Source organism: Pinus tabuliformis, chromosome 6, assembly GCF_031772625.1.
Source record: "Pinus tabuliformis cultivar Carrire ecotype Pingquan chromosome 6, CPIR1, whole genome shotgun sequence".
In the NCBI taxonomy this organism is placed as follows: Eukaryota; Viridiplantae; Streptophyta; class Pinopsida; order Pinales; family Pinaceae; genus Pinus; species Pinus tabuliformis.
The window spans coordinates 2,039,717,342-2,039,744,676 of record NC_142292.1 but is presented as its reverse complement, the minus strand read 5'-3'; positions in this window follow the sequence as shown (position 1 = coordinate 2,039,744,676).

Sequence of the window (27,335 nt, the reverse complement as noted above, 5' to 3'; positions counted from 1 at the left end):
CCTTTGTTTGTTGTTTCTTCAAAAAACTATATGAGATCATTCCTTCAATTCACATAAAAAAAACCTCCTTTTACAAATTTCTGGGAAACTTCTGGGAAAAATAAATTACCCGGATCTACATATATCCGTAATACTTCAGCTTTCTTGCAGCAGATGACTGATGGCAGATAATTCTACAAGCAAGCAACAGGTCCACGGCGAGCTGCAGTCAACGCTTCACGCTCTGCTCATGCAATGGCGTTCCTCTTCACACTACAGTCAATCACCCAACTCCGCCAGACTACGCCAAACTTCGCCAAACTTGGGTTTCACGCTCACGCAGAGAGCAAAAAACTCTGGCAAGCGTTGGTTCAGGCAACGCAGAGAGCAAAAAAAAAACTCTGGCAACCACTCACCACGCAGAGAGCAAAAATTTGCAGGTTTCAAGCAAAAAAACTCACGCAGAGAGCAAAAAACTGCAGGTTTCAGCCTCTTCTCAGCGCCCTCTTCTCAGCGCAGGTGGGTCTTCACACTCACGCGGAAAGGAAACAGCTTCACGCAGCAAATCTCACGCAGGTCTTGTCTTCTGAGCGCAGGTCACGCCGGTTCTTACAGCGCAGGTTGAAACAGCATCACGCCTTCACGTCCATTCACTCAGAACGCCGGCAGCACCAATTCTTTACGCCTAGGCTCACCACCCTCGGAGCTCTGATACCAATTGTTGAAAAAGAAACCCAAATAATGAAGAAAACAATAAAGCAATAACTGAATAACAACTGAATAGCCAAGACACGAAACTGAATGAATTAATAGGAACTTTTATTGAACAATGATTCTCCGTGTTTTTTCCATGGGCATTTGATAGTTTTATATCACCAACTATCGTTACATAACTAATTTATTCGGTATACAACTGTCTATTTACATTTACCTAAGGTTACTAATTCGTTGTCAAACTAACATAGTAATCTCCTTTGCAAGTCATACCTTCAAACCCTAGCCCCTAAAATCCTCCTAGCCCTTCCTATAGAGCCTTTCACCTTGCTTCCCAAGCAAGCAAGCCACATATTTGAGCCTCTCTTGTGAATAGTCTTTTGTGATCACCTTTCATCCTATCATTGATATATTCATTATAGTGATCCTTATTATACTGGATCTCCTCCCATCGGTGAAAGTCTGTAAAGAGCAGGGAGCCTTAGCTAAGGTGACAGTGGGTTATCGCTCCATTGTTGCCCCTTGACCTAGTAGTTTCTCTATAGGATCCCCTCCTAGGACCCCTGCTAGATTGAGCGGTAACAGGGTGCATTTTCATTAAGGATAGACATGTCAACATAGTCAACATATAGCATTATGCATCTTGTGTATCAAAGCCTGTATCTCTCTTAACTAAAGAATTAGCACGAGAAAAAAACATCAAGTCCTACCTTTTGGTGATAAATTCAAAGGGATTGCAATGAAATAACCATGCATCATGTGTATCAAAGCGTGTACCTCTCTTAACTAAAGAATTAGCATGAGAAAAAAATGTCAAGTCCTACTTTTTGGTGAGAAATTCAAAGGGATTGCAGTAAAATAATCATGAAGATAGTAGAAACACTTTCTCATATTCAGGATTGTCTCAATTTTCCCTCAAATTATAGGACATAAGAGTTTTCCCTCTCCAATCTTCATAATCTTCTTAACCTATTTCCACTTACCTATGCAAAGGGCCAACAAAAACCATTATCTAAAGTGAATTTTGCTTCCACTATGAAGATCCTAATGTTGGCATTAATGATGTGTTACAAAGGCATTGATGATGCAGTTGTTGATGTTGTTGTTAGTACAATGATTGATGTCAACCTGGGTATGTGTTGGCAGTTGATTGTGTTGCAGTTTGGCTTGCATATGATGTGTGTATGCTTGGCTTATGTGCAAATGGTATGGTCGTGTAGGCACTTGATGGTGTTTGTGTTGAGAAATCTAGGTCATCAAGCTTAAGTGATTTCTCTTCTATTAATAACTGCTTGTGAATGCTTTTTACTTTTTATATTAGGATCTTCTTTTACTTATATTATTATAGTGTTATTCTTCATCAAACAACTACCAATACATAAACCATAAAGAGACAAGAGACACAGAATATAGGCTATCAGCCAGGGCCAAAACCTCTCCCACTTGAGAGGAAAACCCGAACAAATTATTCTTCTTATAGAGACTTCAATTGACGAATACCAAGACCAAGACCCTTGACCTATTTGTCACTCCAAGACCAAGACACAAAGCTTCCTCTTCTTCTTTGAGTCAACAATAGTCAAACCCTTTGCTTCTTCTTCTTTCTCGGCTATCCTTCAGAATTTCGGCCCCTTGATTTAGGTCTGCAACTTTCGGTTCTAAATTAGAAACCCTAGCTCATATAGTTGACCAACTTTGACCCTTAACTATCTTCACTTTAGAAGGAGACTTCTTCTTGATAACTCAGTTTCCCTTTGACTTGTCCTTCTCCCAATTCGGTTACCTTGGATGACTGTAACCTTCTCGGCCTTCTTGCAGTAGATGATCCTCTTCTTCTTCGCACGTGTGATAGAAGAACAACCCTAAAAACAAACCCAAAACAAATCCGAAAATGATGCTAAGGACTTCGCTCTTCTTCCTCTTCTCTTCACTGATGATTAGGCTCTTTCCCAAGTGATCTTCGCACTTCTTGATTTTAGACCTGCTTGACCGAAATTTTCTACTCCAAATGAAATCTGAACTGCCCTATTTATAGTTGTTTCCCCATCAATTAGGCTGACTTGTTGGAGGGTGAGCCGACATGTCATTTTGTGAAGACCTTTTATTCCATCTTGTAGCCGACTTGTAGGAGGTGTCTTTGCTTGGTCTTGGAGGGCGTTCTTATACATTTAATGACCCATACAAAAGTGTAACATGCCCAATAAGGGTCCTTCATACATGACATTGACTCAAAACGACTTTTATGACTAAATGAAAAAACCTAATGGTTCACAATGGGAACCTTAACTAAAAAAAAATCCTTGATCATGAAACCCATGATTCAAGTACTACAAAAATAATTTTATTTTCTTCTTTTCATCAATTACATATGTCATTGTGAAGACCAATGCTAGTTACACTTTTCAACACTCTCTCTTAACTAGGGAGGTATTTATAATGGTACTTGGTCATTCTCAATTTGAAGAATTCTCATAAGAAGAGTTGGATTGGTAACCCATCTATATAGCATCATATCAACCAACATTGTCACATAGCAAAGCCTTGACTAACAACTCTATCTCTCCATAAGATCTGAGCTCAATGCTGGCGAGACCACTAATGTATAGACACTCTCATCATTGTCTCTCTTGGAACATACCCCACCCAAGTTCTCAGGGTGTGTTCCACCGGGACTATTATTATCTTGGATTCCCAGTCCTCAAAGAATATCGTTCCTCTACGACTACTCTTATCTTGGATGCCCGAACTCATCCTCAAAGAGCATCAGATGCCAGAGGTTTACCCAATCCTCCATTCTGTCTTCCCAAGTGAAGACAAGAATGATGTGTCTATCTCTCCCTCTTAATTAGGGAGGACATATCTATTCCAATAAAGGAATGTACTCATCCCTACGAAAGGAATGTACCTAAGCTCCCTCTTGGCTTAAAAATTTTGCTTCCAAGATTCTTCCAAGTAAGAAACTTGTTTCCAGGTTCCCTCTTGACTAAGGACCTACAGTAGCTCCTCGGGTGGAGATGATGAGACAACCAACTGCTTCAAGAACTCCTCACGATATCATTAACTTATCAGAAGTCTTCATGTTTGGGACTTCTTCATATGGCACAGACCATCTATCACTTTCATCCATGAGTCAGTCATGTCATCATCGAAAAGTGATCTATCAATTCATATCTGGCCTTCCTTCATGCCATGCTACCTTCTTCATGCCATGTTTCCTTAAGGATCTTTCATCCTACTACATGGTCGTCGGTGGTGGAAGATATCCATAGATCTTCCCTTTATAGCCCTACATAAGCCCATCCAAATATTTGTTCAAAAATAAGAAATGAACACTTAAATCAAAATTACTTTTGTGATGGTCTTTCATCATGACATCTTCTAGTTTGCATCAACATCCTGCATACATATCGACACATATCCCAAAGATATATATTGTCAAGGGTCTCTTTCTTTTTCAGACTTCATCAGAGTCTACATATCTTCTTTGGAGATATTCTAGTCAGATCTCTTGGTTCTCAGTTGTTGATTACCTTTTCCATGGTTGCATATTCCACGATCTCTTCCTTCCTTTCTTTTACACATTTCATTCCTAGGAACTTCCAATCAGATTTATCCCCATCCAACATATGTGTCCTTTTGACTGGTGTATGATGAGCTTTGTCGTGGATGACTTTTTTCTTTCCGTAAGTGCCACTTATGTTTCCAATGAGGTTCCCAAGAGCTATATCCTTCATAGTTGATTGCCATAGATTTCAATTTCAACCATCTTTCATGCTTCTCTATGATGATGTCATGAGCTCTTGCTTTTGATGCTTCTATATGATGCCATGATGCATCTCATCATTTTTCTTAGTGAATCATGATAGCCATATCTTACAACAGAAGACTTAGGAACTAGAAAAAAACTTAGGTGAGGAAGACTATCTCAGTCATAGTAGAGATCTCTTACTTCGTCTTTCTTGGACTTCTTTTTTTCAGCTTCCTCCACTTCTTCAATGATATGAGCCTTCTCTTCCTCTTTTGTTATTGTCCTTCTTTACCTTAGGACAATCTCTTTTGTAGTGCCCAAATTATTTACACCCATAGCATTGAATCTTAGCCATGTCCCTTTTCTTTTTCCAAGAACCAGACTTTCCAAATTTTCCGTTTCTTCTTGTCATAGTAGCATAAGCTTGATTTTTCTCACCTGCTCCCACATCAGATTTGGCCTTTAGGCTAGATTCTTCAATCTTGCACAGTGACCATAGATCCTGGAATGGAGTAGCTTCTTTCTTCCCATAAATACTTGAAGTAAAGTTACCCCACTCCTACGGTAGTGCATTTAGTACAACTATAATCATTTCTCTATCAGACATGACTTCTCCTAGATATTGTAGTTGATCCCAGATTTCAGATATCCTCATAAAGTATGAAGCTATTCCATCTTCCCTTGAAATTTTAAGCTTGTAGAGTTCTTGCCTTAAAGAGATGACTTCTCTAGTAGTGCTTATGAAATACAATTCTATCTGTTTGTGATAGATTTGTTTTGAAGTTTCGAGTTTCGATACATATGGGATGAGGGGATCCTTGATGGATTCTATGAGAATCCTTTGAGCCCTAACTTCCCCTTTCATATACTTTGCAAGTGCTTGAGCATATTCCTTTGCTGGTTTTGTGATAGATCTTTTAACAGGTTCCATCACCTCATTTTCAATGAGATTCAAATCTCTCCCTTCCTTCCATGCAAGATAGTTTAAAGCCCCAACCAATTTGTTGCTTTCCTTGCAAAAAGACATTTTGACAGATACAGATGTGGACATAAATATACTTACTTGATAGGATGCTCCTTCTCCTTGTTGCTTCCTTGATGGTGATGATGATATAGAGAATAGAAAACTTCTCCTTGGTGAAGATATTTTTCTTCAAGAATGATCCTTGATCCCACAGAGAGGGAGATCCCTTTGGATCCTTTGATGGTAAAGTCTTTGTTGATGAAGATCAATGATGACTTCTTAATGATGTCTTGAATGGTAGGGATTTCACTTCAACAAGAGAGACATCACCTTAGAATCTTGATGACAATGTTCTTGGTCTTGCTTCAGTCCTCTTCTTTAACTTGAGAAGGCTCTTTGAGGTCTCTTGAGATGACTTGAGGATTACAAAACTTCTTGTTGGTGTAGACTTTCTTTGATCTAGGGTTATGATGCTTCCTTTATAGATCTTAACTTCAAGATGATCTTCGCTTTGATGCCTTCCTCGAGATTTGATCCTTGAGTGTCCCTTGATAAGATTCACCTTAACTCTGATACCATGTTGAGAAATCTAGCGCATCAAGGTTAAGTGATTTCTCTTCTATTAATAATTGCTTGTGAATGATTTTTACTTCTTATATTAGGATATTCTTTTACTTATATTATTATTGTGTTATTCTTCATCAAACAACTACCAATGCATAAGCCATAAAGAGACAAGAGATAGAATATATGCTATCAACTAGGGCCAAAACCTCTCCCACTTGATAGGAAAATCCAAACAAATTCTTCTTCTTATAGAGACTTCAATTGACAAATACCAAGACCAAGACCCTTGACCTATTTGCCACTCCAAGACTAAGACAAAGCTTCCTCTTCTTTAAGTCAACGATAGTCAAACCCTCTACTTCTTCTTTCTCAACTATCCTTCAGAATTTCGGCCCCTTGATTTAGTTCTGCAATTTTCAGTTCTAAATCAGAAACCCTAGCTCATATAGTTGACCAACTTTGACCCTTAACTATCTTCACTTTAGAAGGAGACTTCTTCTTGATAACTCAGCTTCCCTTTGACTTGTCCTTCTCCCAATTCGGTTACCTTGGATGACTATAACGTTCTTGTCCTTCCTGCAGTAGATGAACCTCTTCTTCTTCGCACATGTGACAGAAGAACAACCCTAAAAACAAACCCAAAACAAATCCGAAAATGATGCTAAGGACTTCGCTCTTATTCCTCTTCTCTTAGCTGATGATTAGGCTCTTTCCCAAGTGATCTTCGCACTTCTTGATTTCAGACCTACTTTGCCGAAATTCTCTGCTCCAAATTAAATTTGAACTGCCCTATTTATTGTTGTTTCCCCATCAATTGGGCTGACTTGATGGAGGGTTAGCAGACATGTCATTTTTTGAAGACCTTTTATTCCATCTTGTCACCCACTTGTAGGAGGTGCCTTTGCTTGGTCTTGGAGGGCCTTCTTATACATTTAGTGACTCACACAAAAATGTAACATGCCCAAGAAGGGTCCTTCGTACATGACATCGACTCAAATTGACTTTTATGACTAGATGACAAAACCTAAAGTTTCACAATGGGAACCTTAACTAAAAAAAAATCCTTGATCATGAAACCCATGATTCAAGTACTACAAAAATAATTTTATTTTCTTCTTTTCATCAATTACATAAAATCACAATTACTTATGTCATTATGAAGACCGATCCTAGTTACACTTTTCAACAGTTTGGTGTATGGCATTACCATGGTATTGGTTTGTGTGTGATCCAGGTTAGCACTTGGTATTGACATTGCAAGTAGTATTGGTATTACCATGCTATCTGCCTATGGTATTGACCTGGAGATTACCATGGTACAGGTGTCTGTGGTATTGGGATAACCATGGCATTTACCTATTGTATTATTGATTGGAGATTGTTGAGGATATTTTGACATATATTCTTGCCATTATTTTGATGGAGTGTGGATTGATTGAGGGAGTGTATGTATGGGTTGAGTGAGTGCTACAGTACTTTTGCATAGATAATAATACATTTGTAGTTGTGTTGAATTTGTGTGTGTACATTAGTTTATCATTTTCAGATTTATATCAGAGATAGGTTGTTGTGTTGCTAATGTTGAGAAGGTTTGAGAGCCCAGTTTGAAAATGCATGAAACGTGGTTCGCATGGAGGTGTTGAGGGCGTTGAGGCTCATAATAGACAATGTGTAGATAAGGTGGGTGCCTTCTAGTAGACAGATTAGAACAGGAAGAAAATTTCTCCAGAATTTAGTAATGTTGGGCAAGGCTCGTTGGTCGTGGTGGCTTCCAACGAATGGGTGTTCATAGAGTCATGTGAGAAGAGTCTTTATGTTTGATGTTGCTAGCAGAATGTCTTAGTAGTCAAGTATTCCAGCTACTAGGTGGTAGCTCCTCTATGTAAAATTTATTCAGCATAATAGAAGATTTGAGCAACAGAGCAACGAGTGGTTTTTTTCCCTGGAGAGGGTTTTCCACCAGAAAATATTTTTTTTCTCGTGTGCATGATTATTATTGTTCTCATATGTTGATTTTATGCTGACTTCTTATGTTAGTTTATGGGTTACTAATTCTTGGTTGTTTTGATAAAAAGATATAGAAAGTTAATAAACCCTCATGTTGTAGCATTTTTTGGTTTTGATACGATAGAATATTTGAAAAAATGTTAAGTTAGGATATGGACATAACAATAGTGAATAAAATGTTATTGAAAATATCCTGATGATGATGTCCATATCAAAGAAAATGTTAGGTTAGATGCTCTAAAAAATCAAGGCAAAAAAAAAATGTTAGGTTAGAAAGAAAAGAAAACAAATAAACTCTAAAAGTGAGCAAGTCTAAATGCCACTACTATTTTTCTGCAAAATAATGGTTGTGTGCAGCTTGTCATAAATGCCACAACCCATGACAATCAAATAGTTTAATCTTGACTGCTTCATGCTTTAAATTTGATGTTATAGTTAGAGAATAAAGATTTGGCCAAACTGTTTAATCTTGGCAGCTCAGTAGTTAGGTAGAGAGTAATAAGGTGCTCATCAGTTTAATCTGAGCCCTTGGATGTTATAAGGTTAGAATTAAATAGTTTTCTTTTGTAAAATAAAAAGAAAAGAAAAGGGTTTGCTAGCTTGAATGCACCCATTAAGTGAAGAAAAAAATGATAGGATAAGCAAATGATAAGTAGAAGAAAGGTTGCAGAAGTATGATAATTCATTGGACAAAATGTACATTTATCATGTTTTACCATATGTTTCTATGTCCATGGGGCAATTACACAAAGCAAATGAAGGTCTACAAGGTCAATTAATTAACTTCCATCATCCCCATTCATCTTTATATTTACTAATTTCCCCTTCCTACCTTCATACAGTTCATATTCATTCATTTTCCATAAAAACCCCTTTTCCTAAAGTCAAAATCCTTTTTTACCTAGGAAAAGTGAAAACCCCATGTAAAATCTCTTTTTACCCGAAAAGCCCACAAAAAGATGTTTTAGCCTAAGTATTGATATATATGCGAAAATAAAATAACCCATGAAAAGCATAATACTTAGCGTATTTCCCCTTTCCACTCATATTTCATATTAACGCTAACTTAGCGTATTAAACCCCTAAAAGTTCCCTTTCCTGTATATATTAACTCCCTTTAATAAAATACCCCGAAACCATAAGTTTTATAATAAAACTATGTATTTAATAAAACATCGCATCGGTGGATCGCAAGCCTTTCAACGTGCATGCACTCAAACCGCGATTGCAATATGCGATTACGATGGACCCAGAATCGACGCAATATATATCATATTTCATTTCCATATCGCATCCACCTCCATCGCAAGTCCTGGCTAAAGCATTACCTCCGCCATTGCGATCTCTAATATGAAATGGGAACCCAGACCCAACGCAGTATTATCCATGGTTTATTTTCCACATCGCGTCCAGCCCTTATTGCATTCCTTTGCGATGGGCCTTCCTTCGCTAAACCCCGATTGCGATATGCGATGAACCCAGACCCGATATCATTTATCCGCCCGAATTCATATTATTTCAAGTCCGCCATACCGTGTTTTGCAAAGAATTTCTTTGTTAAAAGTTTTTTATGATTTAAACGAAGAAATAACCAAAACCTCCATTTAACCACTAATCTCAGTTTTAACCCATAATAAAGCCCATTGTCGCCATAATTAATCGTTGGGACCCTCCGCGCTGCTCTTTCACTCCACCACCGTCCGATCCAATACATTCAAATCCACGACCCTCAGTGATTTCAGGTTGGCTCTCTGTTCGAGCTTTACCCGCCCGAAAAGTGGTATTCCTCTGACCTCCCCTTGCTACGTGTCAAGCTCAGATTATTTTGGGTGACCCCTCCCAAAACCGCCCGTGCCTCATAAGCGGTGCGATGAAAACCAAAACCACCTCCCGCATAATGACAAAACGACCACTGTTCACTTTGCGCCATAATTCTTAAAGTAGACTATTTTTCCATTTAAACCAAAAAATCACCATTTTGCTTTGTTTCACCTGTTTTCACAGTAAACCCTCCATAAGCCTCTGTGATCAATAAAGCCATTGTTTTACCTTCCGATATGCTCTAGACTCCTTCCAATATCCTTTCAAGCTCAATAAAGCCATTGATGTCCTTCTCTGCCACCTTGTTTTTCTTAACAATTTCTTTATTTTGCAGGTAAAAACTCCTGTTCCAGGCTTACAAAGAAAAAGCCTGCATACAATTTGAAGACAAATATAAAGGATTTATTGTTGAAAAACACAGTAAAAACTTGAAATGCACAGTAAAGGTAAAAAGAACACTGTAAAGGCTACTCAGCAGGGTTAAAGGATATTCACAAAGTTTAAAGAGTATCATATGAAAGATCAAATGAAGGAATTAACCAGCGTAGAGGATACAAACAATCAAGCAGCTTAAAGGGCAAAATATCAAACAACAAAGTCAGCATAACTTGAATAAAAGGGACAGCAAGAAGAAATTCAACCGCTGCCCCTATCTTCTTGCATGAAGATCTTTCCTTTCCTAGAATAAATCTTAATCAGTTTTAGGATATTTTCTTAGTTTCATTATTGTATAAATAACTCTCTTCTCGAGTTGTTAATGGTTCGAAGTTCAAGATTCATTGTTCATTGCTTGTTAAGTTGTGACTGTTTATTCTACTTTGAACCTGGAAGCCACCTTTGAAGGAAGCTTTTGTAGACACTTGATGTACTCAGTCTTTCTGGAACCTTAATACAAAGCAGAGGATTCTGAATTTGGTTTTACACAGTTTGTGTTATCCTGTAAGTTTTTCCAGTTATCAATCATTATGTTTTTCTTCATATGCTTATGACTTATAGAGATATCTAGGTAGGAATAATTTTGTTTCCATTTATTCCTATAAGCTCCTTAAGTGATCATCTATTAAGAGAATGGATTAATGAACTGTCTGTTTAGCTAATCCCCTCTAATCAATAAAACATCAGCATCTTTTGTAAGCTTAAGTATATTGCCTTGAACCTTTGGAACGTAGTTTAGAAGGTTTTCACACTTATGATTGTTCTGTTTTATTGTCTGGAAACTGTGATAATCATATTATTTTTTGTCTTCTTCTCACCACTATTTGCTCTATATCACTGTGTAAAGTTTTATAGCAGCCCTTTGCTGAGATATTAATATTATCCAAAGGATCAAGTATTTCAATTCTACATCTGTCTTCATTCATTGGCCTTCCAAAACTAAAACCAAAAACCCCAAAACAATTATTCTAGATGCACTGGCATTGGTAGCTGACCTACTACTATTTCAGAGGTACAACACTTCACACTACTGATTCACCCCCCCTCTCAGTAGTGAGCTTGATTCCAACAATTGGTATCAGAGCGGAGTTCTCTTGGTGAAGCTTGATTGCTTGAGAGCAGATCGTGGGCCATGGCCAAGAATAAGAGGAAACAATTTCAAAAAAGGAATAGACGCAAACAAGTTAAAAATGCTGCAAAATCAGAAGAACCTCTCTTCTTAGTAAAAGGTATGGCAGACAATATTTTTAGTCATGAAATTTTATTTCTTGTTGCCAGTCTAGTGATGATGATCTTGGAATTATTGAAGAGGATAATGATCAGATTTTTGAAGTTGATTCCTCAAGAAGTGAGGAAGGTGTATTTCCAGTACAAGAATCTGAAGATGAAGAGCTGAGAGGATTAATTACTCTTGAGGCCGAGAACAAAGCTCAATCAAGGCTAATTGAGAAGCTGACTTTAGAGTAAATTGTTGCAGATTCTTGAGGATTAAGAATATGCTTTCAAGGAAGAAAATTCACATCTGCAAAATTAGTTAAAGGAGAAAGAATATGTTTTCAAGGAAGAAAATTCAGATCTGCAAAATTAGTTAAAGGAGAAAGAATATGCTTTCAAGGAAGAAAATTCAGATCTGCAAAATTAGTTAGAGAAGGCAAGAAAGACTGAAGAGGAGCTTGGTAATCAGCGAAGGAAACAGATCAGCAATTGCAGAGAACTTGAAGTAGAAAAAGAAGAAAGCAGATCAAGTCAAAAAGGGGTAAATCAGGCAACTACTGAGAAACTCAAAGCAGAAACTTCTGGCAACAATCAAGGCAATCATCATCAAGATTAGAAATCGAAGAATGTGACAAAGAAAAGCATGAGAAATGTGAGGTGTTACAGCTGTCAAAAATTTGGGCACACTTCAGCAAATTGCAGAAGAAAAAAGAGAAATCAGTCCAAGAGAAACCAGCAGCTGAATTCTCAAGCAGTCCCATCATTTTCCAGGTATAAAATTGTTTTTTATGGGTATTGTTATTTATGCAATGAATTCGGCCATAAACGTATTCACTATAGAAAGAGGAAACGATTTGAGCCCTTTCAACAATTTCTTGGACACATTAGATGTTATACCTACGACAATCTCAGCCATAAGTCCAAAGATTGCAACCTTCCCCTGGATCTAATGCAGTTTAGACGAAAGGACTCTCTTTCAAGTTTCTTCAACATGCATCAAAACAACCAGCATGTGAAATTGAAGAAAATATGGAAACAAAAGCAGCAAGAAAATAATTGAGGCCAGCTTGGCCTCAGGGGGAGCATCATGCAGAATGTGAATAACTTCAGGGGGAGCTCCTCCAAGAAAATGTCTTCAACAGATGGTGTAAGCAATATTTTCCTTTTTGTGTGCTTTTCGAATGGGATTAAATTTTAAATACATGAGTTGAATTCGGTCACATAGTTCCGTGAATCTCCTGCAAAAGAAAAGGTCGAATCTCATGATGGTAGTATCTACAATCAGAATAAAAATATTTTTGCAATATGAAGAAAAATATGTTTGTTTTCAAAAATCTGCAAGCATTTCAATTTGGTGGTTGATCAAGAATACAAAGAGCACGTGTCACTGAAGAGTAAGTGGATAAATTGGATTTATTACTATCTAAACAATGTGAAAGCAGCAAATGAAATCCCTGAGATTGATTTTTCTTCCTTGATTTGTGAGTTCCGGTGCTCAAAATACACAGGATACACATGCCAAAACAACGATGTTCCCTTTTCAAGTTTTTAATGTGTGGAGATGTTCTTGTACGTGATTCAAAAGTTCAACATTGTGTTCCAAGTGAAGCAAATATTCTACGACAATTAGAAGCAGTCGTTGCATTTCCAAACTACATCAGATTGTTTTCAATTAGTCAGACACTGGTTGCTATTCTGGATAATAGTTATTGTGCAGCAGCGGCAAGGGGCCTAGTCTATTGGATGGTGAATTAGATAATGGGGTTTTGATCCATACAATGTGCACTTATGAAATAAATTAGTATTCTTACAAATTGAATGGCTCACTGGATTAGCGGTGCGCATGCTTGCTTACATCGAAGGAAAATCGATTTTTTGTGGACTGCGATGGGATTGTTGTAATGCCTCTTGGTAAATGTGTCTTGATATTTGATATTTACAAGTAAAATGATTTGGTCAACACTAGTTTAATGAGGCAATTTGCAACTCTCCACATTGATTATGATCCTTACAAATGTCCATTAATTTTGCCACATATCAATTGATATGGCACAAGTTAAAGTGTGAATCCATAAATGATGGGAAGCGTTGTGGCCTAGTGGATCGTCGAAATAAGTGAAAAGATACTTATAGCTTGATTGGGTCTCCAAAGGAGTAATGGCATGTCATTATTGTTTTGATATGGTCATGCAAATTAAACTTTGTAAGGTGGTCCAATATGATTATAGTGCTTGATCTTTGCTAAGTTCCTTTGACGTGTCATTGAAAATATCGATAAAGTTTTAATATTGATTTAAAATGTGTTCTGATCAGTGGTGGAGATGAAGAATTTTCTACGTTATTTAATCTTTCAAGGCCAAATGTTTCACTTGTCTCAGTTTGGTATGATTCTCATGATGAGGTTGTTGAGCAAGAGCCATCTTGCAAGGCCAAATGGTTCACTTGTCTTAGTTTAGTATGATTCTCATGCTGAGGTTGTCGAGCAAGAGCAATCTGTTGTTTGTGATGCTCTTGCCACTCTATGATTTTTGTGTAGATATTCAACAGTCGGCTTCAGGTCTTTCCACATAAAATCAAGTTTCTGTGGCATGAATTGATAATTGCTTCAAAAGCGACACTAGAATAGAGGTGGCATATGTTATTTACCAAGTGCGGTGCGTTGGAGAAAGCCTGGGGCATGTGGCTGCTGGCATATGTAGCTAGTTTTGGTGCTTTTGAATCATACCATACAAGAAAAGATGATTTAATAGCAGCGATTTGTTGTAACATGTGGATTTGCACCAAGAATATGTTGTTGCTCAGGATGGATTACATTGTCTCAATTAGATTATGGGCGTAATGGCGTTTGCATGTAGAATTTGATCAATATACTGTGCAAGCTCACAGCTTGTCTCAATCATTTGAGCACCGAATTAGAGAGCTTGAAGGCGGAGATGACCGATTTGTAGGCTTCGAAGAGGCGGAGAATCTGTGTAAACAATGAAAGCAAAAGCACGGGGAGCAGCGAGAGCATGAAGCGTCGGGGTGTGGAATGCATGGCTTTGGAAGACCACATGATTCACCCAAACCAGTCATATTTAATACCTAATACTCGCCCTGAAAACTCAGGCCGTAAGATTTTTGTTGGGTTTTTCATATTTCTCTACCTTTTTTTCTAGATAAACAGTGACAATGGCGAGGAAGAAGATTAGATAATATGATTCCAAGAGGCTATTGAAAAAGCATAGTAAGAGGCTCACTGGATTGCAGGTCAACATCAAATCTAACCAGGTAACGGATAGTAGAAACACTTTCTCATATTTAGGATTGTCTAAATTTTCCCTCAAATTCTAGGACAGAAGAGTTTTCCCTCTCCAATCTTCATAATCTTCTTAACCTATTTCCACTTACCTATGCAAAGTGCCAACAAAAACCCCATTATCTAAAGTGAATTTTGCTTCTAATGTGAAGATCCTAATGTTGGCATCGATGATGCAGTTGTTGATGTTGTTGTTAGTACAGTGATTGATGGTTGGCATTGATGTCAACCTAGGTATGCGTTGGCAGATGATTGTGTTGCATTTTGGCTTGCATATGATGTGTGTATGCTTGGCTTATGTGCATATGGTATGGTCGTGTAGGCACTTGATGGTGTTTGGTGTATGTCATTACCATGGTATTGTTTTGTGTGTAGTTATGAGTATATCATTACCTTAGTATTGGTTTGTGTGTGGTCCAAGTCGGCACTTGGTATTGACATTGCAGGTATTGGTATTACCATGATATCTACCTATGGTATTGACCTGGAGATTACCATGGTACAAGTGTCCGTGGTATTGGGATAACCATGGTATTTACCTGTGGTATTGACTTGGAGGTTACCATGGTACAAGTGTCCGTGGTATTGGGATAACCATGGTATTCGCCTGTGGTATTGATTGGAGATTGTTGAGGATATTTTGACATATATTCTTGTGATTTTTTTGAGGGAGTGTGGATTGATTAAGGGAGTGTGGATTGATTGAGGGAGTGTATGGATGGAGTGAGCGAGTGGTACAATACTTTTGCATAGATAATTATACATCTGTAGCTATGTTGAGTTTGTGTGTGTACATCATTTTATCATTTTCAGATTTATATCAGAGATAGGTTGTTGGGTTGCTCATGTTGAGTAGGTTTGAGAGCCCAATTTGAAAATGCATGAAACGTGGTTCGCATGGAGTTGTTGAGGGTGTTTACCACTACGTGTCAACGACCCATAGCATTAAACCCCCCTTTTTTCGCAAAAGGGATAGCGCCTGATCGACGTGTTCATGCCGTTCAACTATCATCATCAGTCTGATCATCATGTTATATTGTAAACCCTTTCTGCATGTGTAAATTGTAAATAATCTCAACAGATCTGTGTCATGTATGTAATTGCCTAGATAAACCTATTTTTCTGGTGACGATCTACATTCTGGGAGGTTTTTTGTCTCACCAATCCATTCTCGGATGGTTGGTAGAGTTTTTCTTTAGCCTTACTCCAAAGTTGGAGTGGGTTTTGTCACTGGGATCTTAGGGGAGTCTTAGTGTTCTAGATCGAGTCTATGTAAAAGTGATTTGGGAATAATCCTAACTATTTGGTTAGGTTATTTTATTACAAATTGCTTGATCTGCTAGATTATATTTGTGTCGCAGAACTGGGTAGTCTGTGAGGGTCCTTTTCAGATGGGTTTTCCCCCTTGTGATGTAAAAAATGTGAAAATCATGATCTAAAGTGTCCAGAGGGTTGGAAAAATAATTTATCCCCTCCTAGGTTAATTAATTAAATTTTCTGACCAAAATTAATTAAAATCCTAAGCCAGAAATTTAATTAATTCTAGGTCCTAGGTAAATTTAAATTCTCCGAAGGCAAAATTTGTTGGTCCTAAAAAAAATAAATTTTAAGAGGTCTAGGGACTAAGGTAAATTAATTATTTTGCTAAATTTTAAGCCTTTGGTCCCTGGGATTAAGTCAAAATCAAAATTTTGAGGAAATTAACTCAAAAAATTTATTTTTGAGTTAATTAAAATGCATTTAATTGACAAATTCGAATTTCCTCAAGAATTTAAAATTTCGACGGATGAGATTAAAAGAAATTTTAATCCTCATCAACGGTCGAGATTGCTTTGACAAGAATCACTTGAACTAGCCGATGGTGAAGATTTATCTTTAAATAGGAGGCCATTTGTCAGTTGATCCATCTGATCTCTAGATCATGTACTAAGCTCTCAAGCTCTCTTGTATACTTTTTTGAATTAATGCAAAAGTCTTTGGGGTTTCAACGTGCTGTAGTGTTCCTCTTCATGAATTTATGGTAACATTGTTTTAATTTATGCTTAATATTATGTGAAAACTATCAATCAATAGATAATAAGATAAGATGAGATAATTTTATTAATGTCCAACAAATGACCATAATAGGCCAACGGGACTACAATGATTATATCCTGTCGAGCAGGTGGACCAAACGGTCCCCTTTAACATTTCTGTTTAAAGAGTAGAAAATACATCTATAATCTAAGTAAATGTAAATGTAGGAGCTAGAAGCTCTCGGCTTCGGAACTAAGCTCTGCGATGAAGCAGAGAAGGAGAAGGAGAGAAAAAGTCTCCTATCCAGTTCCTACTCCTAACATCCGAGGTCGAGAGAAGAAAACTGAGAAAAGCTTGTCAAAGTCTGTTGTCTTGTTGGCATGCTGGGCTGTCGCCTGGAGGTTCTAGGGCGCCTCCCAGGGGTGGATCCAATCCTGGAGCATTGGTGCAGTTCGGTGGGTTGGCTCCCCCAGGACCTCACAAATCTGGTTTCAATGGCTGTGGGCCGATCAATGGTTCTTTTGGTGCTCCGCGCTGATGGTAGCGCCCTAAAGAAATCCGTGATCTTCTGCGTGGTGTTCGATCTGGTGGGGGGCTGAAGAAAACGGCCCCGAAATCTGAAGGCCTCCTGGAGATAAAGTGCAAGGCATCTCGGATCAACATATATGAGGAAGCTGGACAATGTCTGAGAAGATCTGAAGAGACAATGAAAACGTCCTCGGATCTCATAGTAAGCAGGGCATCCGAAGATGAAGTGTGTCTCTGTCTCTATATCCTGTAAGTGGCAGAGATGACAAATCCTATCTGCTCTCTTAGAATAATCTGAATACAGGTATCTTATTCAGTTTGTTGGATCTAGGGTAACATTTTTAATTTTGATTGAAGTAGCAAGTATCTCTATTTCTTCGAAATTTTATTGTTGTTCTATTTCTCTACTTGATTTGATGGTTGATCTAGTGTTTGCAGAAGGTCTCTCAGGTTCTCATTGAGTGTTTGGGGATAGTTCTCAGTTGAACCAACCAACTCTCAACACATATTTTCTGAAGAGCCTACTTCATATAAGCCTCAGGATTTATCTAATGAAAATATTTTTTCTACAGGGTGTTTTTGGGCTAGTACCTCACTAAAATTTCAAAAACTTTTAAATATTTTGTGGAAATTTTGATACATCTAGCTATTAAGAGCCTTAGATTATCAGATCTGAGAGTGGAGTTGGACTCATACTCCTCAAATCTGATAGATCTGTAAATTACTTGTATAGGTCTATAAATTATTTGTATAAATCTGTTATTTACTTATGTAGATCTAAAATTTTGTAACATAATTTTGAATTTTAACACTTGGGTTTTTTAGATTTTCTCTATTTTTGTATATGTTGGGTATTGGGTTTTTCTCTTTTCACTTGTGTAGAAATAGATCTGAGAAATCAGCCAAGAAAATCTTCAGATCTGAACTAGATCTAGACCCTCGAGGGCAAGATCTGGACTCAAAGATTGTTTGCAGGAATAGATTTGAAAAATTAGCCAAGAAAATCTTCAGATCTGAGCTAGATATAGACCCTGGAGGGCAAGATCTGGGCTCAAATATTGTTTGCAGAAATAGATCTGAGAAATCAACCAAGTAAATCTTCAAATCTGAGATTTTTCAAGCAGATCTGGGGGTTTTGAGACAGATCTAAGCCCTGGAGGGCAATATCTTATCCCAAATATTTTTACAAGGCCAACCATTAAAGATTTTGCAATAAATCTGAAGATCTGAAGCAAAATAATTTTTTTTAGAACAAGGGTTTCAAGTTTTGGGGCTCCTAAGCCCAGATCTGCCTTCTCCTAGCCCAACGCTAGTTCTATTGGGCCTAGTGCTAGCTCTCATTGGCCCTAGATTCCCTTGCTCCATTTCTGATTTGAATATTTGATTTTCTGAAGCTAATCATTGGTGGGTTTTTGCAGAAAATTTGTGGTTCAGATATTGAATTTTTTTTGGCAATTTGGGCAAGTGATCTTCAAGGCCTAGGACCTAAGGATTTGATCTCTAAACCATTTTTTTCCTCATTGTTTGCTACAACAGTCATATATCTTTCTAATAGTGTTGAAAAACACATCTAAGTGGTTTGAAATTAACTAAAAAAATGTTAAATACATTAATAAGTCATTTATGTTTGATGTGTATTAAGAATTTGACTTAGATCTACATTTTGGGTCACCGTTATCTCTAAACAATTATGTTTCTGATGTCTGAAATATAACAGTGAAAAAATTTCATGTGGGTTAGCCTAAAATCAGTTCCTAAGTTGTCTAATACATTAAGGAATTAATTTCTTGAGTTGGGCATTCATCATTAGGCTTATTTCATGCTTTAATTGCTGGTTGTAATAAGTATATCAGATCTGATATAATTTCGGAAATCACATCACAACAAGCTAAAATTTTTTGATAATTCATGTGGGCAAGTTTGGAAAATTTTCGGTAAATTTTTGGCATAAAGATATTATTGATAGCTTACTGTTTTCGTTGTCATATTGCTGTTGTCATAAAGTTTTTCTTACTGCTGTCCTAAAATTTAATTTCTGAAAATTAAGTACTCTGTCATGGAATTGTGATAAAATGCATATCCTTTGTTTCATAGATTGAGTATTTTTATTGAGCATCTGTTGACATTGATATCGAATTGCAAAGTTGTTTTTGTTCTCTTTGAGCTAAATTGTATCAAGAAGATTTGAAATAAGTTAGTGTTTTAACTATAGTATATTCAAGAGTTTATTTTCTAAGTCTTCATCTAAAAAAAGGCGAGCATTTCATTTGGGTAATTGAGGGTTTTTGCGGCATAAGTGTTTTCCCATTCTCGAGTCTAACTTCATCTCATCTTCCGATGCATTTGCATATAAGTTAACTTTGCATAGATAAAATTTACTTCCAAGCATAAGCTTGGTCGATAGACAGATAGATCTCCATCCGTCTTTTCTTGAGAATTCTATTTTAATAGTACTTAAAACGGTGACCTTGCAGTTGTCAGAGCCACAGTTCTCTGCAGCGCTGGAGGCACCGGGTATGTTAGAATTTCAGGAGAGGTATCGTTAATCACACCTTAGTGTGCTTCTCCTGATCTTCTCTCTGCCAATTACTACGAAATCAGGCTCAACACAGAAAGGATTGAAGGGTTCACATTTAAATAGGCATTTAACTAAAATTAACCAAGATTCTTGCATCTCACATTAATTTTAGGATCTGCATTTCATATAAAATAGACATTCATCTAAGCAACAGTTGCTAATCAATTACTTGGTCTTAATCTCTCTAGCAAGATCATTGACTCCATAAGGAACTGGTATCAATCGTTTAAAATCTAATCAAATCCTATAAGTCTTGCTAAATCTTAATCAAGTACTTGATCACTTCACTGTGTCTCCCAAACTGGTTGGTTCCCAACCAGTTCTTCTTCATTCCACTTTTCCATAGGGTCTATTAGCCTGTTGTAGGGAGACAGCTTAAACGGAGAGATTGGGGATCAGGGTGACAGCCCCCGATCTAAGCCATTGTCGCAGTGCCTAGACATTTTGTACGCCAACTTTTTCTAGCGCCGTTGTCGGGGATATTATTTTCTCGTCTTTTCAACGACATTTCCTCATCATTCTTCTCATTTCTCATCTTTTCATTTCAGCGGGCAACGACAACATTTTTGGCGCCGTTGCCGGGAATATTTTATTCTCGGCGTTTCAATGACATTCCCTCATCATCCTTTCATCTTTCTATCATTCATTTTAGCCGGCAACGCCAACATTTTTGGCATCGTTGTCAGGGATATTTTATTCTTGGCGTTTCAACGACATTTTATCTCCATTCTCCTCATATGATCTTTATCATTTTTACTAGCAACGCCAACATTTTTTGGCGCCGCTACCGGGGATAGTGTTTTTTCTGTCCTTGGTTTCTTCGACATCATTTTAATCATCGCATCTTTTCCGCCATTCATTAACATGTCAAACGACACAACATTTCCTGGCATCATTTGATCTTTTCATCGCCTTATCTTTCATCATCTCATTAATCGTTTCATCTGCACTTTTAGCACCTGGACATTTAGGTTCGTTTCTTGTTTGGGTGGCGACTCCACTTATTCATCCATTATTTCTCAAACAAGAAACCCTCCCTTATATCTAGTTGTTTTCCTTTTGGATCTTAGAGTTAGATTCATGTTCAAGTGGCGACTCCACTTCCTTCATTTCTTACAAGAATTTCTACTAGAAGCTCACTTCTTGTGGATCTCTTGAGTTTCTTGAGCATGGGTCTCTCTCTATCATCCATTTGGTCTCTCATTATTCCTTCAAGCAAGTCATCATGGATGATTCTTTTACCCTGTGTCATTTTACTGATTTTCTCCATGATATTCCAGAAGTGGCCATTCATAAATTGTCTTCGTTCTTGGGTGGTGATTCAATCGCTGTTAGAAAGCATCTATGCAGGTTTACTCATACAATGCTCATATATTGTAGTTCTCCCCAGTATGATCATGAAGATGTCAAAATGCATTTATTTGCCTTTTCTTTAGAGGGTGATGCTTTGAATTGGTTTAATAATTGTCCTGAAGATTCTTTCGCTTCTTTACAAGACATCGTCAATGCTTTTAAAGATAGATATGGTTATCAAGGTAGCTCGCCTTGTGCCCCTAAAATTATGCAATAGAATGAAAGTGATCTTTTGAAGGATCTAGTTGTCGATGAAAGATTTCAAGAGAATTCTCCATATCAGAATATGCCATACACTTGTACCACTGCAGATCAAATCCATGACAGTGGGAAAATAGGGACAAGTTGTTAAATCAATGTAGACAATGAAAGGGAAAATGATAAGCAAATTATAGAAGAACTAACTCGGTAAAAAATATGGAGCTTAATCAAGAAAAATTTGTAACTAATTACGTCAAGGATATGAGAACTTTGTACACCCACCTAGAAAAACGTGATAAGGAGATGGAAATCATGAAAATTAAACACTCTGATCACATAACCGACATGCAAAGTCAGCATGCTAAGGAAATGGAAACCATGAAAGCTAATCATGACAGGGAAATTAATTCTATGCAAAACAAGTTATTAGCCCTAGAGGAAAATATGACGATCATGGAATTCAATCATTCAAATCAAGTGACTGCCATGGAAACAAGTTATCAAGAAAAAATAAGTGTGATTCAGAACAAGTTGTCAACTATGGATGAAGAAATGACCATCATGAGATTCGATTATAATAATCAGCAAGGAAAACATAAGAAAGAGATAAACTATATGCAAAACTGTTTCATGGGCATGAAAGTAAAAAATGATAAAATTATGAAGGACATGGAAGTTGGTCAAATATCTCCTCAGAATAGATTATTGGCCATAGAAGAAAAGCAGGTACAATGTGTCATAAATACAGATGGAATACATATCATCAAGAACAGATTAAAAATAATGGAAGTTAATCATTATAATCAGATGTCCATTATTCAGAATCAAAAAAAGGCTATGCAAGCTAATCATGTCACTTTGTAAGAAAGATTCGTAAAAACTAAACTCAATCAAGCGAAGTTAATAGTAAGACATGCCAGAGAAATGGGTTCATTACATAAAAGGCTGGAAGAGAGGAAATCACAGGTCCCGTCTTGTTGTAAATATCCCGAGAAAGAGGCTAACTCCATTAACAAAGATTTAACTAAGAATGACATGATCGAAGAAGAAATAAAAAAGGGTCAAGTTATAACTCATGATACCTGTGCGACTGATCCATCATCCTTGACAGAGTAGATGCAGAATGAAGAAAGACATGTCATGCATATCTTACATACTTCATTTGAGAGTTTTGAAGCAGAATGTTCCACGTCATCAGTGATACAGCCTGCCACAAAGAAAAAGCGTAAGAGAAAGAGAATGAGAAAGCGATTTGATGCATCAAAGGGTCGCGAACAACTTGATTTTCGGATAGGACGAAGTCCTACCATATGCAAAATTGGACATGGCACATTCAAGAAACATCTAACAGATTTCTCTGAAAAGCAAGCAAATGCTCAGTATGCACCATATTGAATGCATTTGATGCCATGGGCATCTTTGTATTGTATTTCTAACCTTATGCCCTGTTGTTTTATATTTCATTTTGTAGTTAGATTTGTGTTTTTCATGTTATTAGACTAGTTAATAAATGAAGAGCTGATATATTTCTTGTGCTTAACGTTATATGATGATTTCTTGGATGGACGCTACTTATGTTATATTGTGTGTTGCGTGGATGCAGATTCTGGATTCTCACATTCCTTCGTTGTAGCAACATGTCCCCAAGTAGAGCCAGACGTTGACCACTATGTGTCAACGACCCATAGCATTACACCCCCTTTTTTTGCAAAAGGGATAGCGCTTGATCGACGTGTCCGTGCCGTTCAATTATCATCATTAGCTTGATCATCATGTTATATTGTAAACCCTTTCTGCATGTGTAAATTGTAAATAATCTCAACAGATCCGTGTCGTGTATGTAATTGCCTAAGTAAACCTATTTTTCTGGTGACAATCTACATTCCGGGAGGTTTTTTGTCTCACCGATCCATTCTTGGATGGTCAACAGAGTTTTCCTTCAACCTTACCCCAAAGCCGGAGTGGATTTTGTCACTGGGATCTTAGGGGAGTCTTAGTGTTCTAGATCGAGTCTATGTAAAAGTGATTTGGGAATAATCCTAACTATTTGGTTAGGTTATTTTATTACAAATTGCTTGATCTGCTAGATTATATTTGTGTCGCAGAACTGGGTAGTCTGTGAGGGTCCTTTTCAGATGGGTTTTCCCCCTTGTGATGTAAAAAATGTGAAAATCATGATGTAAAGTGTCCTAAGGGTTGGAAAATAATTTATCCCCTCATAGGTTAATTAATTAAATTTTCTGGCCAAAATTAATTAAAATCCTAAGCCAGAAATTTAATTAATTCTAGGTCCTAGGTAAATTTAAATTCTCCGAAGGCAAAATTCGTTGGTCCTTAAAAAATTAAATTTTAAGAGGTCCAGGGACTAAGGTAAATTAATTATTTTGCTAAATTTTAAGCCCTTGGTCCATGGGGTTAAGTCAAAGTCAAAATTTTGAGGAAATTAACTCAAAAAATTTATTTTTGAGTTAATTAAAATGCATTTAATTGAAAAATTCGAATTTGTTGAATTGAGGCTTCTGTGATCCATATCAAGTTTACGATAGATTTTTCGGCGTAAATCACATGGCATTTCATTTGTCGACGCGTTTCGAACCAACCAGTGTGGTTCATCGTCAGGACAAGTTGAATGAACAGATCTTGCTTTGCATATTAAATAGATAGAGCAGAACATCCAACGGCTAAATTTCATGACCAGGTAACGGCTAAATTGACAACGGCTAGATTTGACTAGTAAACGGTTAGTTTGGACAGGATTAGGGGTAAAACCTTTATTTAATTAAATAAGTTAATTCTGCTAGTTATATTCTTATTAAAATCAAAGTAAATGGACCAATTTTATAAACTTATAATTATAAATATATATATAAAATAAATTAATTTAAAATTAATAGTTAGTTATATATAAATATTGGAGTAATTAATGGCTAGTTGTAAAAGTTATTAAATATATAAATAGTTAGTTATATTTTTATATATTTAAATTTATATTTAAATATATAAATTTATATTTATATTTAATATATAATTCGAATTTCCTCAAGAATTTAAAATTTTGACGGATGAGATTAAAAAAAATTTTAATCCTCATCAACGGTCGAGATTGCTTTGACAAAGATGACTCGAATTAGCCGTTGAAAGATTTATCTTTAAATAGGAGGACATTTGTCAGTTGATCCATCTGATCTCTGGATCGTGTACTAAGCTCTCAAGCTCTCTTTTATACTTTTTTGAATCAAAGCAAAGTCTTTGGGGTTTCAACGTGCTGTAGTGTTTCTCTTCATGAATTTATGATAACATTGTTTTAATTTATGCTTAATATTATGTGAAAACTATCAATCAATAGCTCTCTTAGAATAATCTGAATACAGGTATCTTATTCATTTTGTTGGATCTAGGGTAACATTTTTATTTTTTATTGAAGTAGCAGGTATCTCTATTTCTTCAGAATTTTATTGTTGTTCTATTTCTCTACTTGATTTGATGGTTGATCTAGTGTTTGCAGAAGATCTCTCAGGTTCTCATTGAGCGTTTGGGATAGTTCTCGGTTGCACCAGCCAACTCTCAACACATATTTTCTGAAGAGCCTACTTCATATAAGCCTTAGGATTTATCTAACGATAATATTTTTTTTGCAGGGTGTTTTTGGGCTAGTACCTCTATAAAATTTCAAAAAATTTTAAATATTTTGTGGAAATTTTGATAGATTTGGCTATTAAGAGCCTTAGATTATCAGATCTGGAAGCAGAGTTGGATTCATACTCCTCAAATCTGATAGATTTGTAAATTATTTGTATAGATCTGTAAATTATTTGTATAAATCTGTTATTTACTTGTGTAGATCTGAAATTTTGTAACATAATTTTGAATTTTAACACTTGGGTTTTTGGGATTTTCTCTATTTTTGTATATATTGGGTATTGGGTTTTTCTCTTTTCACTTGTGCAGAAATAGATTTGAAAAATCAGCGAAGAAAATCTTCAAATCTGAGCTAGATCTAGACCCTGAAGGGCAAGATCTGGGCTCAAAGATTGTTTGCAGGAATAGATCTGAGAAATCAGCCAAGAAAATCTTCAGATTTGAGCTAGATCTAGACCCTGGAGGGCAAGATCTGGGCTCAAAGATTGTTTGCAGGAATAGATCTGAGAAATCAACCAAGTAAATCTTTAGATCTGAGATTTTTCAAGCAGATCTGGGGGTTTTGAGATAGATCTAGGCCCTGGAGGGCAATATCTTATCCCAAATCTTTTTACAAGGCCAACCATTAAAGATTTTGCAATAAATCTGAAGATCTGAAGCAAAATAATTTTTTTAGAATAAGGGTTTCAAGTTTTGGGGCTCCTAAGCCCAGATCTACCTTCTCCTAGCCCAACGCTAGTTCTATTGGGCCTAGCGCTAGCTCTCATTGGCCCTAGATTCCCTTGCTCCCTTTCTGATTTGAATATTTAATTTTCTGAAGCTAATCATTGGTGGGTTTTTGCAGAAAATTTGGTAAAAACTTGTGTTTCAAATATTGAAATTTTTTTGGCGACTTGGTAAAGTGATCTTCAAGGCCTAGGGCCTAAGGGTTTGATCTCTAAACCATCTTTTTCCTCACTATCCGCTACAACAGTCATATACCTTTCTAATAGTGTTGAAAAACATATTTAAGTGGTTTGAAATTAACTAAAAAATTTCTAAATACATTAATAAGTCATTTATGTTTGATGTGTATCAAGAATTTGACCTACATCTACATTATGGATCACTGTTATCTCTGAATAATTCTGTTTCTGAAGTCTGAAATATAGCAGCGGAAAAATTTCATGTGGGTTAGCATAAAATCAGTTCCTAAGTTGTCTAATACATTAAGGAATTAATTTCTTGAGTTGGGCATTCATCATTAGGCTTATTTCATGTTTTAATTGCTGACTGTAATAAGTATATCAAATCTGATATAATTCCAAAAATCACATCACCACAAGCTAAATTTTTTTGATAATTCATGTGAGCAAGTTTGGAAAATTTTCAATAAATTTTTGGCATAAAGATATCATTGATAGCTTACTGTTTTCATTGTCATATTGCTGCTGTCATAAAGTTTTTCTTACTGTTGTCCTAAAAATTAATTTCTGAAAATTAAGTACTCTGTCATGGAATTGTGATAAAATGCATATCCTTTGTTTCATAAATTGAGTATTTTTTTTAGCATTTGTTGACATTGATATCGAATTGCAAAGTTGTTTTTGTTCTCTTTGAGCTAAATTGTATCAAGAAGATTTGAAATAAGCTGGTGTTTTAACTATAGTATCTTCAAGAGTTTATTTTCTAAGTCTTCATCTAAAAAAAGGCGAGCATTTCATTTGGGTAATTGAGGGTTTTTGCGGCATAAGTGTTTTCCCATTCTCAAGTCTAACTTCATCTCGTTTTCCGGAGCATTTGCATATAAGTTAACTTTGCATAGATAAAATTTACTTCCAAGCATAAGCTTAGTCGATAGACAGATATATCTACATCCGTCTTTTCTTGAGAAGTCTGTTTTAATAGTACTTAAAACGGTGACCTTGCAGTCGTCAGAGTCACAGTTCTCTGCAACGCCGGAGGCACCGGGTATGTTAGAATTTCAGGAGAGGTATCGTTAATCACACCTTAGTGTGATTCTCCTGATCTTCTCTCTACCAATTATTACAAAATCAGGTTCAACATAGAAAGGATTGAAGGGTTCACATTTAAATAGGCATTTAACTAAAATTAACTAAGATTCTTGCATCTCACATTAGTTTTAGGATCTGCATTTCATATAAAATAGTTATCAATCTAAGCAGCAGTTGCTAATCGATTACTTGGTCTTAATCTCCCTAGCAAAATCGTTGACTCCATAAGGCACTGATATCAATCGTTTAAAATCTAATCAAATCCTATAAGTCTTGCT